This window comes from Ziziphus jujuba, chromosome 8, assembly GCF_031755915.1.
Source record: "Ziziphus jujuba cultivar Dongzao chromosome 8, ASM3175591v1".
Classification (NCBI taxonomy): Eukaryota; Viridiplantae; Streptophyta; class Magnoliopsida; order Rosales; family Rhamnaceae; genus Ziziphus; species Ziziphus jujuba.
The window spans coordinates 3,512,838-3,532,348 of record NC_083386.1 but is presented as its reverse complement, the minus strand read 5'-3'; the positions used below and the strand labels follow the sequence as shown (position 1 = coordinate 3,532,348).

At 34.7% G+C, this 19,511-nt stretch overlaps 1 long non-coding RNA gene across 1 annotated transcript in view; it reads right to left on the bottom strand.

The window, feature by feature from the left end:
• Positions 1–913: 913 nt before the first annotated feature.
• The window catches only part of LOC132805111 (uncharacterized), a 32,042-nt gene continuing 13,444 nt past the window's right edge, over positions 914–19,511 (bottom strand). The window contains exon 3 of the long non-coding RNA XR_009640445.1: positions 914–966. This is a non-coding gene — a long non-coding RNA (uncharacterized LOC132805111). The remainder of the gene's footprint in view (positions 967–19,511) is intronic.

Genomic DNA, 19,511 nt, shown 5'->3' with positions numbered 1-19,511 from the left:
TGCTAAATGAAAGTTTGGGTTATTAAGAAATTCTCGATTATTATTATTGTGATTTAATTGTATTTATTACGCATGAGCAAGGTATTTTCATTAATTAATTGTATTTGGATTTTAATATTATTATTTTTGGGCATGAATTGATTTTTAAATATTTCAAGGAAAATATTGGGTTAAATTGGTGGTTTCAAATTTTATAATTATGCCCGTGGATCATGATTTGATTGATTTTATGATTTGGGAAAAAATTATTCGTATATCGTTATTGGTGGATTTATGCTAGAAATGTTAAAGAAAATTGTGGGTTCGAAAAATGGTATAATTCCAATGATGAATTTTGGAAAAATTACGTACCTTTTTATAATAATAATACAGTTATTTATTTTAAACGCACTCATACAATACTGGTGTTCTGTATTGTATATGTGGATGAGCGCTCAAATTATAATGTCTCCCGTGAGTTGCCATTGGACCGAGGGTAGGCAAGTTTTATATAATGCACATAAGCCGCCCCCCTCTATGGCCGAGATGACGGTGTCAGGACCCGTCCAGAATTCCTTCCCCGGAACCCTAGATAAGCCCTGATCCTAGGGAACCCTACCGAACCCTACCGAACCCTCCAACAGAAAATCCGGCAGAGCCTCCCCTAAGGGATTTACTTACCACAAATTTACCTGCACTGAAAACACACTTCTAAAAAAAACATCCCTTTATTCCTCCCACGATACTACAAATTATTCCACAAATTTCAGCACTTCTCAAAAGCAACAACAGTCCAGTGCATAAATAAAAACAACACGTCCAATACAGTATACAGAGCATTATACAGATATATGTGGAATTTATAAAATGACAGATAAGGAAACAATACAAGTTCAAGAGGAAAAAGGGAAGAAAACTGCTTAAACCTTCGGCAAACGAACTGAGACATTGGGCTCGCCCTGGACAATCAACGTCTCCAACCTGAACCTAGGGGAACGGAATTTAAGAGTGTGAGATGCTAATCATCTCCGTGAGTGACCCTATCTACTATACAATATAATACCACGGTAATACAGTAGATAGATAATAATTAATTGGAAAAAATAATAATTTCTCTCAAAACCCTTACAAGTCTCTCAGTTGGAAAAGTTCCCCTTTTAAAACCTTTTCACAAACCCTTTATTCGTAATCCCCAAAAACCAAGACATCAATTAATTCACTAAATATCAAATAGAATATAATAAGTCACGCATCCGACAATTTTAATTTAAAGAAAATTAATTTATTGAATAATTAAGTAAAGAGAAAATTAAACTAATTTAAGAACCCCAATCAAATAAATACCAAAACCGTAATAATTATATTTTTAATTCCAATACAGTTTCACAACATTTTATTTTTAAAACACAGTTCTGAAAATCATTTGATGCACCCACTATATACCAGTGACGCCAACAGTACCCAGCGTCCCAAGGTACTGCCAGACAGGAGGTTATAGAGAGAAACCGGCATACGGTCGCGTGGCGTCCCACTGCGCCGCTGCTAACCTGGTGTCCCGGCCATGGGGGGTGGCCTACCCTCATCCGATGGCAACCACAGGACAACCTTATAATATCAACCGCGCACTATTCACACCCACCTGCGCACTAATCACATCACTTGCGCGCTAATCACACCCACCTGCGCGCTAATCACAACCGTGTGCACACTAACCATATCACATATAAACAGAACACCAGTACGTGCACGGTACATCTAAAAATCAAAACTCACAAATTTAATTTATATAATAAATTTCACATTTTTGCATAAACACAGCGGGTATATTCCATCCGCTTGAATCGAAAAATTCTCCACAATTTCTTTATAATCAATACCATAAATTCCATGATTTTCAAATCCACCAACTCCCAAATCCATCAATTCAAATATCCACATTTTCCCAATAGCATAAATAACTCTCGAAATATCATAATCAAATCTCATAATATTCCATGGGCATATTCTATAAAAATTGAAATCACCAACATAACCAAATATTTTCTTTGAAATATTTGAAAATCAAATCATGCCCAATTTAACATTAAAACCACCCGAATTTCAAAATTCGCAAAACCATAAAATAATTTCACATGGCATAAATTGGTGAAATGCACATTTCTTAAATACGATAAATTCACAAATAATTCCACAATAAATCAAATAAATATTTGGCACATAGAAATTAAATTCCAAATATTTAAATCACACATAATATATTCACCAATTAAATTCCCAAAATTAATTTAAAGGTGGGTCACTCACTTGGAGCACGCAATTAAACCATGATCCACTACGGGATCAATTCTACGACTCACCGATGCTCCTAGAACAAAATTCACAGATAGTCAAATAAAATAATATTTTAATCGGGTAAATAATACCCGGTACCCGGGGGGTCAAACACAAACGTTAACCAAAATAGGCGAATGATATACCGAATCGAAGCTTGTGGAACGAGGAGCGCATTACCGGTCTCCATCGACCCCAATTCCGCCGGAAGTGGCCGGAGTTTGGTCGGAAAGCTTCGGCCGGATTTAATCCCTTCGTATCTTGTAAATCGACGGGAGTTGAGTTAATTGGAGCTCAGAATCGGACTCAGAGGGTCCAAATTAGTGGGAAAGGACCAGCTGCACGACCGGTCGCTGCCGGAAAATGGCCGAACCAGCGGCACACCGGCCGCCGGCTATGGAGGCCGATCCCGGCACGTCGGCTGGCCATTCGGCCAGAAATTTGGCTGCCGGCGCATGCATGGTGCCGGTGGCCAGAAAAAGTGCAGCAAGGAGAGAGAGAGGGACGGCCGGTGGGAGAGAAAAAAAACTATGCGTGTGTGTGTGTTTTTTGGTGGCTTGGGGAAGAAGAAGGGAAAAAAGAAAAGAAAAGGAAAAAAAAAAAAGAAAAAAAAAACAGGTGTTTTCCCACGTGGGGAAAAGAAAAGAAAAAGAAAAAGAAAAAGAAATAAAATAAAAATGATTAAATAATATTAATAATAATATTATTATTTAAAATAATAATAAAACAATTTGATTTTTACACATGGTTGACATGTGGCATTTCACCATGGTGACACATGGTCACCTTCATTAAGTCACACGTGGCACATCATTACGCGTTTAAAAATAATATTAAAATAATACAATATTTGAAAAACTCTACAGGTCCATAACTTTCAAACCACATATCCAAATCGGACGTGCCGCTAGTCTACGGACTCGAATCGACGAACACTTCACAACCATGCATGAGTCAAAGCTCAACCTTGCATGAATAAAAAGTCAACTCCGGCACCCCTTGGACAGTTTGGACCTCAACTTGTTTTGCTCATAACTTTCAAACCGTAGCTCCGTTTTCAACGTGCTACCAGTCTACGAACTCGTGCCAACGTGTACTTCGTAACGGTATCTCAGTCAACCTAGAATTCCAACCAGATCAAAAAGTCAACTTTTGACCCCTTGGTCAACGGTCAACGGTCAACCTCGGTCAACGTGCAAAAATTCCGACATGGTTCGGGACGGGGTGTTACAACGGTTTAAGCAGCAGCACTGTCGGGACGCCGAAGCGACCATATGCAAGTGTCTCTCTTTAACCTCTTGCCGGACGGTGCTCGGGACGCTGAGTATCGGAGAACATCACTTGTATATGGTGTGGTGCGTCAAGTATAAATTTTTAGACAGGAATTTCAAACTCTAAAGGTTTAAAATCGTATTTAAATTAAATATATTTTATTTACGTTACCATCTATTTATAATTATTTAAATTATATTTTTTTACATTATTTATTTTGATTTATTAAATCAAATTTTATGAATTAGATATATTGAAAAATTTTCCTTTATGTTATATTTCTTTAATGTAAGTGTTCTAAATTTATTTATTATATTTTATTACATTTTATTTATATTTGGATTATTTAATTATTATTTATTAAATTAATGATTCCCTGGGATCAGGGCTTGTCTAGGGTTCCAGTGAAGAATTTTGGACGGGTCCTAACACGATTCTTATCCGAGATGGATTCACTTAGCTACAGCTCTACAACAAACCAATACATGAGTTTTGTAACTTATCCGATGGAGGCCTATTTATTATCACAATCTATTTGATTTTTAATCTCCTTTGCTGATGTGGCGGCTTGAGATGATGTAGAACAAGAGGCACATCTTATCTCAAGATTTGTTGTAACACCCTGTCCCAAAATACGTCGGAATTTTTTTGCACGTTGACCGAGATTAACTGTTGATCGAGAGGGTCAAAATTTTGATTTTTTGTTTTGGGTGGAATTTTGCATTGGCCGAGACACCATTGCAAAGTACATGCCATCCCGAGTTCGTAAACTAGTATCATGTTCAAAATGGAGCTACCGTTTGAAAGTTATGAGCAAAACAAATTGAGGTCCAAATTGTTCAAGGGGTGCCGGAGTTGACTTTTTGTTCATGCAAAGTTGAGCTTTGACTCATGTGTGGTTGTGCAGTACTCGTCAATGCGAGTTTATAGACTGGTGGTACGCCCGATTTGGACATGTGGTTTGAAAGTTATGGACTTGTGAAATTTTTCGAAAACAGCGTTTACTATTTATGGATCTGTATGTGTGTGAACAGTGATGCCACGTGTCACAAAAAGTAGACCCACCCTGAGTGCACAATGGCACCCACAGGCGTTTTGACTGGTTGACAAGGGGAGGGAGAGAGAGAAAGAGAAAGAGGATAGAGAAAGAGAGAGAAAAAGGGGAAGGACTGGCCAAACTGTACATACGCTTGACCACCGTGACCCACCCATCAAAACCGGCCGACCAGCCAAAAATCACGGCTAGATCACCTACGACGCGCCTGGATCGGGGTGTTTTCCGGTGAGCGACCTATTTCCTTCTTCGACCGATTTCTCCCAAACCAGACCTCCATTTGCCTCACCACCAATCCCGTTGAGTCACCCATTCTCCAATCTACCTTCCCACAAAGGAATCTTGAAAAGTGGCCACCGGACGCGCCGCCGGCGTTGATGGGTTCTCGTGACCACGGCGGCTCATCTGAAAATCGACTTTTCGATGAGTTTCCAGTTGCACCGCCCATCCTTTCCCACTAATTCCGACCCCCTGAACCCAAATCCGGTGTCCACTTTCCTCAATTCTTAACGGATTGTGAGAATTGAAGGCCTAAAATTTGAGAGCTTTCGGTGAGATTCCGGCCATCATGGATCCTATCTCCAAAAAGTAAGACCAGATTCGTAAATTTTGGTTGTCATTTGTGTACGCTCCCCGGGTACCCATTTGGGAGTTACCCAATTAAAATATTAAAATAATTAGTTTTGTGTATTGTGGATATTTTAGGAGCACTTGTGAGCCGTAGAATTGATCCTATGGAGGATCTTGGTTGGATTGCGTGCTCGATGTGAGTGATCCACCTTCAAAATTATTTTCTGGTGTTAAATTAATTATATTTTGAAATATTCTAATATTTGAATGTTTTTATTCTATGTTGATTATGTGATAAAATGTGAATTAAATTTTGATGCCAATATTTGAATAGTTTGAAGTATATGATTTTTTTGACAAATTATGAAAATTTAGATTTTATGGAAATTTGATATTTAAGGAAATTATGATTTTAACATTTTTGATTTATTGTTGAAATTATTGTGAGTTTATTTCAAGCAATAAAAATGCATTTATATGGATTTATGAATTTTGGAATTTTTATATGATTTAATTATATTTTGAATTTTGAGGAATTGAAGGAATATTTATTTTAAATTGTTGTTAATTTCATTGATGGATTTATTATGTGTTTGAAAATGTATATTTATGAGAATTTTGATTATTGTGGATTTGATGAGGTTTAAATGACATATTTGATTCAAATTGTTGTTTTTTTTTTTTTAGATTTAAGAAAGAAATATTGATTTAAATTATTATGTTCAAAAATATTTATGCAATTGGAAAATTTGCATATTTAAATTGACGGAATTGAGAGTTGATGGATTTGAAATTGATGGAATTTATGCGAAGAATTTATGACGATGATTTATAAAGGAATTGTGGAGAATTTACGGGTTTAATTGGATGGAATAAACTCGGTAGTATTTATGAGATTTTGAGATAAAAATAAATATATTGATTTTATGATTTTTTAAATGCACCATACACGTACTGGTGTTTTTTATATATGGATATGATTAGTGCACAGGTGGATGTGGTGAGTGCACAAGTGGGTGTGAGTAGCGTACAGGTGATTATGGGATTGTCCTGTGGTTGCCATCGGATGAGGGTAGGCCACCCCTCCATAGCCAGGACGTCTGTTTGCAACGGTGCAATGGGACGCCACGCGACCGAATGCCGGTTTCTCTCTTTAACCTCCTGTCTGACAGTACTCGGGACGCTGGGTACCGTTGGCGCCACTGGTATATAGTGGGTGCATCATATGGTTTTCACGATATGATTTTAGTTATACAATATTTTATAATTTTATTTAAATTAAAATGTTTTTAATAGTGTTTTATAAATTAAATTGTTTTGGCATTCTAAATTGAGTTTTATTGTTAATTATTTGGTTTTATTTTATTTATTTACATATTTCTTGGATCATTTTTGTTAATATAAATTTTATTGTGTTTTTGTATTAATTGCTTACAATATTTTATTCCCAATTTAATATTTGTCATTAGTATTATTTTTTATAATTATTTCTCACTAAAAATTTTTGGATTATTAATTTATTATCTTTTAATTGCAAATTATTAATTAAATATTTTTTGAATTTTTGGGGCATAAAATGTTGGATTTTGGGAAAATGATTTAAAAATGAAACTTTTCCAACTGAGTGAATCGTGAGGGTTTTGAGGAAAAATATTATTTTTAATTACCTATTATTTATTTACTTATTTCCTATTAATCAATTAACTAAATTATTTACCATTTTATTATTATTATTATTGTATAGTAGATTGGGTTACTCACTGAGATGATTAGCATATTATATTTTTAAATTCCATTCTCTTAGGCCCAGGTTAGTCGACGTTGATTGTCCGGGGATGAGCTCGACGTCTTGGTTCGTTGCCGAAAGTCCAAGAGGCCTTTCCTTTCCTTTCTATCTTGTATTATTTCCTTTTATCTTATATTGTATTAAATTTCATATTCAATAGTACTGATAATGCTCTGTATACTATTTGGACGTTCATTTATTTAATTATGCACTGGTTCCCTGTAATTTATTTGAAGTCCTGCAAACTTGTGGAATTAAATTGTAGTAAGGTGGGAGGAATAATGTAGTGTATATAGAAGTGTATTTTAAGTGCAGGAAAATTGTGGTAAGTCCAACCCTTAAGGGAGATTCTGCTGGGTTTTCCATTGGAAGGTTCGGTAGGGTTTTCCTAGGATCAGGATTTGTCTGGGGTTCCGATGAGGGATCTTGGACGGGTGGGAGGAATAATGTGGTGTATATATAAGTGTATTTTCAATGCAAAAAAATTGTGGTAAGTCCAATCCTTAGGGGAGGCTCTGCCGGGTTTTCCATTGGAAGGCCCGGTAGGGTTTTTCTGGGATCAGGATTTGTCTGGGGTTCCGGTGAGGGATCTTGGACGGGTCCTGACATTTGTATTCTATCAAAATATAAATATATATATATATATATATATATACATATGTATATATATATATATGGGGTTAGGTTATATTTGGCATATGAAAATATCTTTATAAATTTAGTGGAGTTAACAAATAGTAAACCATACCATTGAGCTTTCTCGAGCCAAATTAAAATTGAACGGTTAGTAATTGTTACAAGATAAACCAAACTTTGCTAATTTATGTGGTGTAAACTTCTATTCCATCTTCCCAGTCCAACATTAAGAATACATAAAAGAAAACACAAATTAAATCCAAAAACACAAAGATAAGGATTCCGATTCGCCACCATAAGAATCTCTAAAGGATTCTACCTAGAGATATACGAATAATACAAATGAACAACTTGCCCCTCAAGGAATCAAACAAAGAGACATATAGGAATTAAAACATTCCAATTTGTACATTTCACAAATGGTATTTTGGACGCTTTGTAATTAGATTAAATAATTTTGAATTTGAATTATTTTATTATTATCATTATTATCATTCTTATTATTATATCTAATATAAAGGGATGAATGTGTGATAGTTTGAATCTACGATTTATCATAACGGATATGAGAGACATATCGATTAAATCAACTTTATTTGATTGAATTTGAATGATTGAATATGAATAGACAATGCAGCTAAACGAGAGTTGCAATCTGTGGTTTGAAAAATCCAAAAGAATATATATAATTGTATCACATATGGGCAGATAGACATATAACTATTTGCATGTCCATTAATATATCATACAAATTTACCCTATATTACGCATAATCAATATTAAAAATATCTTCACATTGGTTCAGTCGCGAAATTACAAGCTAACATTTTAATTATAACATTAGCAAGTACCATGGCTGTTTACTTAATCATATACACTTTACTTGTTTTCGTAAATTTTATATGTACATGTAGAAATTATTTTCGAAGTGATAGTTCATAGTTTATCTAAAACTTGCTTATTTGGATACTTAAAATATGACCCCATATGATGTCATAGAATTGATTATCTTTAAGGATTTACTTTCCCATACTAAAATATGACCCACATGATTTTTAGACCACGAAATATTGCCACACCCTTCTTTTTTTTGGTATATGGAACTATTACCTGCTCAGGCTTCGGTTATAATTTCTCATTGACTCATGCACAGTTACATGTATCTACAAAATACATGTCAAACCTTTTTTCCTTTCTCATTTTTTTATCTACCTTCAACCATAACCCCTGTCCCAAGTCTCTGTTTTAGAAATAATAAAAGTAAAAAAATAAATAAATAAATAAAATAGAAAATAACATATATATATATATATATATGTATGTATCTATATTATTACAACCATATTGTTTTATTGATGAAACGTAGCCACAACATACAATATTTCCATATATTGGAAAGGAAAATTTCTTTCAAATACAACTAATAAAAACTTACAAACAATAGCACATAATATATATATATATATATAAAGAACAAGAACAATAACAATAACACATGTGCATTCATTTTATTGATTTATTTATTATATGTAGTCCTCGCCATATAGGGATATCATAACTTTATAAAAAAGGATACAATACAAATAAATCATGATGGATTAATCATTTGCATTGTATTCTAATTTTATAAAATTAAAATATTATAATCTAATGAGGACTATTTATATAGAAACTAATGTAAAATGGCCGATGATGATCTTTTAGGCAATTAATCTTGCCAATTCCTTGCCATCAGGCATGGTTGCCACATGAAAAATAAGGCCATCAGTAGGCAAGGGTGCCGTGCCTCCGGAGCCGAAAATCAAATCGAACAATACACCGGCGGCTGTTCCAAGAATAAAAGATGCAGCAAACCCAACCACCATTCCTATCCCACTCACCAACAATTCAGTTACCTTAGTGCCATCTATGGCAGCTGTTGCGGTAGCTTTCACAATATCTCGCACCACTGCACCGCCTTGTGAGGCTACCTGAACAACGGCATTACACGCCGCCTCTTTGATGGGGTTCTCAGCCGTATATATGTCCCATGTTATGCTTGCTGCATTGTACAGGAGATTAGCTTTGCCGGCAGTATCTTTAATATCAATGGAAGCTTTAACACGGGAATCCCCTTGATAACTTCCAATTGCTCTAAGTGTTTCTTCTGTTAGTGTAATGACACTTTTTTTGGTGTCTTAGTTCCTTTTTGATGTTTAGTTACTTTATATTCAGTTTTTTTGTAAAACACTATTGTATTAGATAACCAAAGTATAACTCGTCTTTTGATGGTATGATTACTGCAATAGTAGGTGAAAAGTAGGTGATTTATTGTTGTAAGCTTATGTTTATATATTTTTGTCCAGAAATGAATGAAGTAAGTTTTTCACACTAATTTACGCTCATTGTTTTCTTTCCTTTCCTTTTGCTGTGTTTTTTGTTCCAAAAATCCAACATCTTCATCCAGTACTTTTCCACGACCAGATGCCTCAATTATTGAATCATACACCTATATACGTACCGAAGAAACGTACATCATGATATACACAATACATATATATATATATATGTAAAAAAAGTAATAATAATAAAAAAGATTAACGTACTGTGCTATAACTAATAATAGTAATAACAATAATAATAATAATAATATATCATTTATTTAATCATAAATTAATTACCAGTAGCTTTTGATCATCTTTCAAATCCTTGAAATGCCCTCCCAAATTCAATTTTGCCTGGTGCCTGCATAGATATATCATATGATATCGAATCATATGTAATATGAACGTTATTAAAAGTCAGTAGTATATCTCCCTCCAATATATTTTTTCATCCAGAAAAAATAAAAAAATCTCTCACAAATTTTAATTTAAGATTAAATATATAACAATTAAAATGAAACAAATTAGCCTTGGCTAGTAGGCGTATATATAAAATTATAAATAAAATTAAGTAGCTAGCTTAGGGTAGGTCGTTTGCAGTAGGGTGGGGAAGTCGATGCCGTTATGATAGATAGAGGACGAGAATGCTTTGGATGCTTCACTATTCGCACTCATCCTGATGTACCGCTTAACAGCCTTGTCGTACTGTTGAATTTGTTTGGTGAGATCAGCAACGTCCTTGGCTTTGCCAGCGTCCAAATCATCCAACTCTTTGATAAGGTTGTGGACATGCTCAATAACTTTGTCAAGATAGTCTCTACGCAATGTATAGTTCCTCACCACCTGCAGTGCACCGTTTCCGCAAGTTTCGATGAACGAAAGGATGAGAGACGCAATCGGAGACCGAATGCTGTCATTCTCACACTTCTTCACTAATGCATCACACTCATCCAGCAGGCGCTTCACGGATTCCATATTTGAATTACATGTTCCCGGGTATTTCACTTGTTCCACTTCTAATTTGAAGTAGAGGTTTTGTAAGATTTCGATTTCATATCCGTGAACAAGCACAGCAAGCTTGCGGAGCTTCGCGGAGTTCAGGAAAATAACGTCAGCCATCACTGCAATTATTAATTGGAAATCACAAGAAATTCAAGAGAGATTGAGGATCATATATTGGAGACTAGGCAGACTGGAATGCACTGCTTGTCAAATGCCTTCAGATGGATATGGCCTTTTAAAGACCGCAGGGGTACCTACTGCTTTATTTACCCATTTGATAATTATATCATTATATCTGCCAATAAATAAGTTATCTCCGGCAATAAAGAAGCTAATTGGCAAATATAATTTATTTTTTCAAAATTCTTATATATATATATATACAATTAGGCTCATATAAGATCGAATTAATGATAAAATTATCATGACTTTTATTATCAACCATTGAATAATTTCAAGATGTGACATCTAAAAATCCATTTATATTTCAACAAATTTAAGATTCACTTTCATCAAATAATGTTTTAATTTGTCATTAATTCATATTAAGTAATTATTTAATTTTTAAATGTTAATCATTAAAGTGATCTAATTACTAATAAAAAAATATGTGATGGTCAACCAGTAGATCAATATGATTATATATATATATATATGACTTTCTTATATATATATATATATATATGTATATATGTATGTATATACAATCAGAATTTAATTTGAATTGTTGGATTTTTCATGTCAGAAGATAGAAGATATATGTGGTTGCATGGTTGTCAAGACCCGTCCAGAATTCCTTCCTCGGAACCCTAGATAAGCCCTGATCCCAGGGAAATACCACCGAACCTTCCAACGGAAAATCCGGCAGCACCTCCCCTAAGGGTAGGACTAACCAAAAATTACCTGCACTGAAAACACACTTCAAAAATTCATCCCCTTATTCCTCCTACATTACTACAATTTGTTTCCACAAATTTCAGCACTTCAAAAGATAACAGCAACTCAGTGCAATAATAACAACTACACGTCCAATACAGTATACAGGGCATTATACAATAAATGTGGAATTAATACCATGACAGATAAAAAGCAATACAAGATAGAGAGGAAAAAGGGAATAAATACTTCTTGGACTTCGGCAACGAACTGAGACTTCGGGCTCGCCCCGGACAATCAACGTCTCCAACCTGGACCTAAGGGAACGGAATTTAAGAGCATGAGATGCTAATCATCTCAGTGAGTGACCCTATCTACTGTACACCATTAATATTAATAATATACTAAATAAAGGGATTTAATTAACCAATACCGAACAAATAAATAAATAACATTTGAAGTAATACTTTCTCTCAAAACCCTCACTATTCACTCCGTTGGAAATGTTCCCCTTTTAAAACAATTTTACAAAACCCGATATTCATACTTCCCGAAAACCAAGGGACCAAATAATTTAATAAACAACAAATAAATAAATAAATAAATACCCCAAATATAAATAAACTGCAATAATTTATAATAAATAATTTTGTACTCTTTGGGGTTTGAAACTTTATTTGAAAATTACACTTGACGCACCACACCATATACCAGTGATGCCCTCCGATACCCAGCGTCCTGAGCACCGACTGACGAGGAGATTAAAGAGAGAAACTTGCAAACGGCACTTCGGCGTCGCGACAGTACCTCTGCTGAAACCATCATCCCGGCCAAGGAGGGGGGCGGCTGTGGCCAATAACAAACTTGCCTGCCCATAGTCCAATGGCAACTACGGGAGAAATAATACTTGCGCGCTAAACCACGTGTCTATACACCAGAACACCAATACTGTATGAGTGCATCTAAAATAATTATTATTAACCAACCGTACCGTTTTTCAAAATTACCGTGAGAAATATATCAAAATTTCACACTTACCATCCCACATATTTTTATTTAACAAACCGGTACGAAAACATCGATAACAAATAAACCATAATTTTCTCGTAATACGAGGTTCAACAGATAAATACCGTGGGCATAATTTATAAAATTAAACTACCAACTTAAACAAATATTTTCATAAAATATTTAACCCAATTATGCCCGAAAAATAACACTTAAAACCACGTACGATTATTACTGAAATATACTTTGCTCATGCACAATAAATAAATTAATCCACCATAAAATAATACTCGGGAAATTCTTAGTAATCCAAAATTCCGTTTAGTATCAATGGGTAAAAATATATATATAAAATAATATTTTTTCCCGACTATATTTAAATTCCACCACATGAGCATAATTTCAGATACCAATTTAACAGCAATTAAATATAATTAATTACCCCAAAATATTTATTAAAGCTGGGTCACTCACCTGGAGCACGCAATTAAACCATGATCCACCATGGGATCAATTCCACGACTCACCGGTGCTCCTAGAACACAATTCACACACAGTCAAATAAATTAATATTTTATTCATGTAAATAATACCCGGTACCCGGGGGGTCAAACACAAACATTATCCAAAATAGTCGAACAATATACCGAATCGAAGCTTGAGTGACGAGGATTACAAATCCGGTCTCCATCGACCCCAATTCCGCCGGAGGTGGCCGGAATTTGGCCGGAAAGATTCGGCCGGATTTAACTTGAGGGATCTCTTAAACGGTGAAGATTTTGTGCAATATAACCCCGGAAATGGACTCAGAAAGGTCGAAAATGGTGGAATAGAGGTATGGGTCGGGCTGGGTTGGTCGGAAACGGCGAGAATCGTCGGAAAATTTCAAGTCACCGCCGCAGACTTCACCGGCCCGATCTGGGCGCGTCCGGCGGCGACTGGCCGGGAAAATTGGAGGCTGAGGTCGCGGCGAGCTGGGCTTCACAGGTGGCCGGCGTGTGTGGCTTTCCGGCGACTGAACTCCGGCCAAACAGTCGGTCAAACAGAGAGAGGGAGAGAGTCAAAGGAGAGAGAGAGAGAGAGAGAGAAAAATTTCTGCGTGTTTTTGTCTCTGTCGGGCTCGGGGAAGAAGAAGGGAAGAAAAGGAAAAGAAAAGAGAAGGTGTTTTCCCACGTGGGGAAAAGAAAGAAAAAGAAAAAGAAAAAGAAAAAGAAAAAGAAAAAGAAAAAGAAAAAGAAAAAGAAAAAGAAAAAGAAAAAGAAAAGAAAAGAAAATAAAATAAATAAAAATAATTAAATAATATTATTACACAAAATAATAATAAAATAATATGATATTATACATGGTTGACATGTGGCTTCTCAACATGGTGACACATGGTCACACTCATTAAGTCACACGTGGCACATCGTTACATGTTCAAAAATAATATTAAAATAATACGGTGTTTGAAAAACTCTACAGGTCCATAACTTTCAAACCACATGTCCAAATCGGACGTGCCGCTAGTCTACGAACTCGTATCAATGAGCACGTCACAACCATGCATGAGTCAAAGCTCAACTTTGCATGAATAAAAAGTCAACTCCGGCACCCCTTGGACAGTTTAGACCTCAACTTGTTTTGCTCATAACTTTCAAACCGTAGCTCCGTTTTCAACATGCTACTAGTCTACGAACTCGTGCCAACGTGTACTTCGTAACGGTACCTCAGCCAATCTAGAATTCCAACCGGGTCAAAAAGTCAACTTTTGACCCCTTGGGTCAACGGTCAACAGTCAACCTCGGTCAACGTGCAACAATTCCGACATGGTTCGGGACCGGGTGTTACATGGTGATGGGGTCTTATTGCAGAATATATTGAATAGTCCGAACAAACAGCATGAGATGTGGGGGATGTGTGCCTATTTATTTTATTTTATTATTTTCTTTTTTTCATATTTATATATAAAGAATTAAAAGCTAGTCGAAATAGTAAAGAAATAGTCATTCTCTGTTGATAAAATTGTAATACTTTTATCTGACTCCACAAAAAATAGACAAAAGGAAAAAAAAAAAAGATTCAAAATGACATAATAATATATATATATATATATATATATGAGGTAAAAAGAGTACAATGCTAAAACTAATGAAAAAAATTTTGAAATAATTTAAAGGCTAATGAAAAAATACCTAATGTTGAACTATTAGACTACTCTGATATAAATTTGATTATATATAATTTGAATTGTTTGGATTTTTCATGCTCAGAAGATAGAAGATATATATGGTTGAACGGTGATGGGGTTGTTTTCTTATTACAAAATATATACAGTAGACAGAACAATAAGCATGAGCTGTGGAGGATGTTTGCCTATTTATTTTATTTTATTATTTTCACTTTTTCATATCTATATTTAAAGAATTAATAGCCACTCGAAACAGAAAAGAAATAGTAATTCTCTGTTGATAAATTTGTAATACTTTTACTTGATTCCAAAAAGAAAAAGAAAGACAGAGAGAAAGAAAAGATTCAAAATGACATATTTTAAATATAGTATATATATATGTATATATGAGGTAAAAAGAGTACAATGCTAAAACTAGAGGAATATGAAATCTATATGTCGCCATTTTCAATTCAATAATTACAACTGAAATGCCAACTCATGGTGATAAAAGTTTTGATTAACAAATTAATTTGGTAAGTGTAGAATTATCTTTATATTATTGGGTTATGGGATTCTACAAAAATAATTTTTTGCGCATAGAGAGCACATGCCACAAGACGAAGGCCTTTTCAGAAAAGACAAAAAGGTGAATATTTCCAAATTAATTGGTGTGTAATTAGAGATTAGTGATCAGAATTGTTAGTAATAAAGAGACATGCAAGCAAATGCATATATGCGATGGATATTCCAGTAAATGCAAGATTGGTGAAAGCATTGAATGGTTAATTTTGGCTCAACAATATAAACAATGGAAAACAGATAATTGAACAGTGACTTCTTGATTGACGATTAAACCTCAGATTACTAAATACAGTATATAATTACGAATAAAGAGGCTATTGGCCATGAAAAAAATTGTGGCTAAAAAGTTTAGATTGTGTGGTTAAACGTTTTTATTCACAATAGACTGTTCCCTTGTTGTGGTCAATAATCCTGTCGTTAAAAATTTCTAACTACAGCAATTCCGTGGCTAATGCTTATCTTTTTCATAGTGATATACATGTAAATAAGTTGTCGGCTATTAACAATATTTAAAATATTTTAAAAACAACAATTATCATTGAACTCTTGAAATTGTTTCGCTCCTAGCTAAACATTTAGAATTTGTTTCGTACTCATCAGCTTTCAAGGATGGGACTAATCCCCGCTCAGACTTTGGCTTGGCCCAGGCCACAAGTTGCTTCCCGTGGGATACCTCGTGGTTTAAACCAAAAAATAAATAAATAGAAATATTTTTAAAGCAACAATTATCAATACCATCAAACTGTTGAATTTGTTTTGCTTCTAGCTAAACCTTTAGAGATAAGATTATCTCTATCGTTTATAACTGCTGATGTAAAGTCCTTCTAGTTCTCTTTGTGTGAAACCTGAGTGAGCTGATGTGGTTTTTGACATTGCTGCTAAAGTGGTTGTATATCAATGGATACATGCAAATGAGAGTTTTTTATTTTTTATTTTTTGGGTGCTTTGCAAATATGAGAGGTTGTTAATACATTTGGTGATGATAAATAGATAAGCATACCCTAGGGGATGCTCTCTGGAGAAGGCATTGGTCCCGCAAAGCCTTGTTTGTTTCCAAATTCAGCAATTAATTCGTACCATTACTATCATTGGGACAGTGATACATATGCTTTTAGGCAACTGGGGTGTCTCTCTGTCCATTCGGTTGCCACAGCAATTTAAACATGTGTTTGTGTATTTGGGGAAAATCACCTATATATATATATATATATATATGAGTGGTTATTAATATATTAGGTCCACATGCAAGATGACAAATAGATAAGCATGGGGCCCTAGGGGATGCTCGCTGGAGGAGCAAATCGTCCCGCAAAGCCTTGTTTGGTTACAAATTCAGCAATTATTTGATACTATTACTACTGGTACAGTGACACATATGCTTTTAGGCAGCTGGAGTGTCTCTTTCTTATCCGTTCGGTTGCCACAGCAATTTACACGTGCATTTTGTGTATGTGGGGGAAAATCACCTATATGTATAGGTCAAAAATATACATTTCACACCCAAACTGGGTATCAATAATTGAGTTGACGAACAAGGTTTGTACTTCAAATTGCTTTTTCTATCAATGAAATGAAGGTGACTTTTAAATGTATGATTTTATGCAAATGATGTGTCTTTCTAGCTCATTCATTTGTGTCGGCAAAAAGTAATTTGTACTTATATCATACCATTGAAAAAATCAATTTATATATTGTTAGAGTTGGTGATCCACATTTTTATTGATTCGACTCGAAAAGCTTGCGGTATGGACTTTTCTAATTTATAGGTTTATTCTGTATAATATATTTTTTATGCTTTTGGAGAGTTTTAAGCTGTATTGAATTTTTAGTTGTTCTATTTGCTCACCTCTTGTATCAATCTTGATCAATAAAAATTTTATCTCTTTTTGTCCGTGGTTTTTTCCCGTCAAGGGTTTTGCACATAAATCTGTGTATTGTTTTTATTCTACTATTCCTATTGTTTTGTTCTATTTTTCGTAACATATATGTAACACCCCGTCCCAAAAATTTCTCAAATTTGACCGAAGTTGACCAGGTTTGACCATCATTGACCGAGAAGGGGTCAAATGTTGACTTTTTGCTTTCGGTGGAGTTTCACATTGACTGAGATACCGTTAAAAAGTACACGTTGTCATGAGTTCATAGACTAGTATCACGTCGAAAACAAAACTACGGTTTGAATGTTATGAGCAAAACAAGTTGAGGTCGAAACTGTCCAAAGGGTGCCAGAGTTGACTTTTTGTTCATGCAAATTTGAGCTTTGACTCATGCATGGTTGTGAAGTACTCGTCGATACGAGTTCATAGACTAGTGGCATGCTTAAATTGGACATCTGGTTAAAAAGTTATGGACATGCAAAATTTTTCGAATACCGTAATATTTTAATATAAATTGACTTATGTGAACAGTAGTTCCACATGTCAAAAAAGTGGACCCACCCATGAGTGCACAGTGGCACCCATGGGCTTTTTGAGTGGCTAACAAGGGGAGGGAGGAGAGAGAAGGAGAAGGAGGAGAGAGAGAGAGAAAAAGTGAGAGCTAGAGAGAGAAACCCAATTCGCCAACCGCCATTCACCCATTTCTAGCCACCACAACAGTACACACGCCACCCTAGCTTGAAGCCCACCTGAAAACCAGCCAACCGACCGCTGACGCGCCCGAATCGAGACTTTTTCTGGCAGCAGCGCCGATTACTTCAAACCCAGATTTCTCTCCATTCCGATCTCTATTTACCTCACCGTCAGTCCTGTTGAGTCACGCATTCCTCGATCTGCCTTGCCTCCAAAAATCACGACCAGTGGCCACCAGACGCACCGCCAGCGATGGCGGATTCCGGTGACCATGGCGGCTCGTTAGGAAATCGACTTTCCGGTGAGTTTCCAGTTACCCGAATAAAATATTAATTTATTTGAGTTATGTAATATTGTTGTTCTAGGAGCACATGTGCATCATGGAATTGATCCCATGGAAGATCTTGGGTTAATTGCGTGCTCGAGGTGAGTGACCCACCTTCAAATTAATTTCGGGAATAAAATTTGTGAATATTTTGTATTAATTGAATATTTGAAATTGATATTCTATATGATAAATATTTAGTAGATTTATATTTGGAAATTTGATGCTCAATTGAGTGAATCAAAATATTTATGTATTAAGAAATATTTTGATCTAAAGAATTTTATGAAATTGAAATTGAAATTATTAATTATTAAATTAATTTGTTGGAATATTTCATAATTGAATATTTCAAAAATATGTTTATGTGTTCGATATTATGAGAATTTCTATCTAGAATTGTATTGCCAATTTATAATGTTTTTAATATATGTTTTGGTGCCAAAAGAATATATTTGGGAATTTAAAGAAATTGTGGTTTTGATTTATTTTAATTATTGCTATGATTATTATTCAATTATTGTGCACAGTTATATGAATTAATTATATATGGAATTTATATGGTTTTCATATTATTGATTTCAATTGATTTTTGAGAATTTGAGAAAAATATGGATTTAAATTATTATGTTTCAAAAATATTTATGCATTGAAATATTAATGGCTTGACCTTATGCCATTGAAAAATTTGTATATTCAAATTGATGGATTTGAACTTGATGGATTTATAATGATGATTTAAAAGAGAATGTAGAAAATTACGAGTTTAATTGGATGGAATAAACCCGATGATGTTTATGAAATTTTGAGATTTTGAAAAATATTGATTTATGATTTACGAGTTCTTAGATGCACCATACATGTACTAGTATTCTGTGTATATGGATGCAATTAGTGCGCACATGGATATGATTAGCTGTCAGGACCCATCCAAAATTCCTCACTGGAATCCCAGACAAGCCTTGATCCCAGGAAAATCCTATCGGACCCTCCAATGGAAAATCC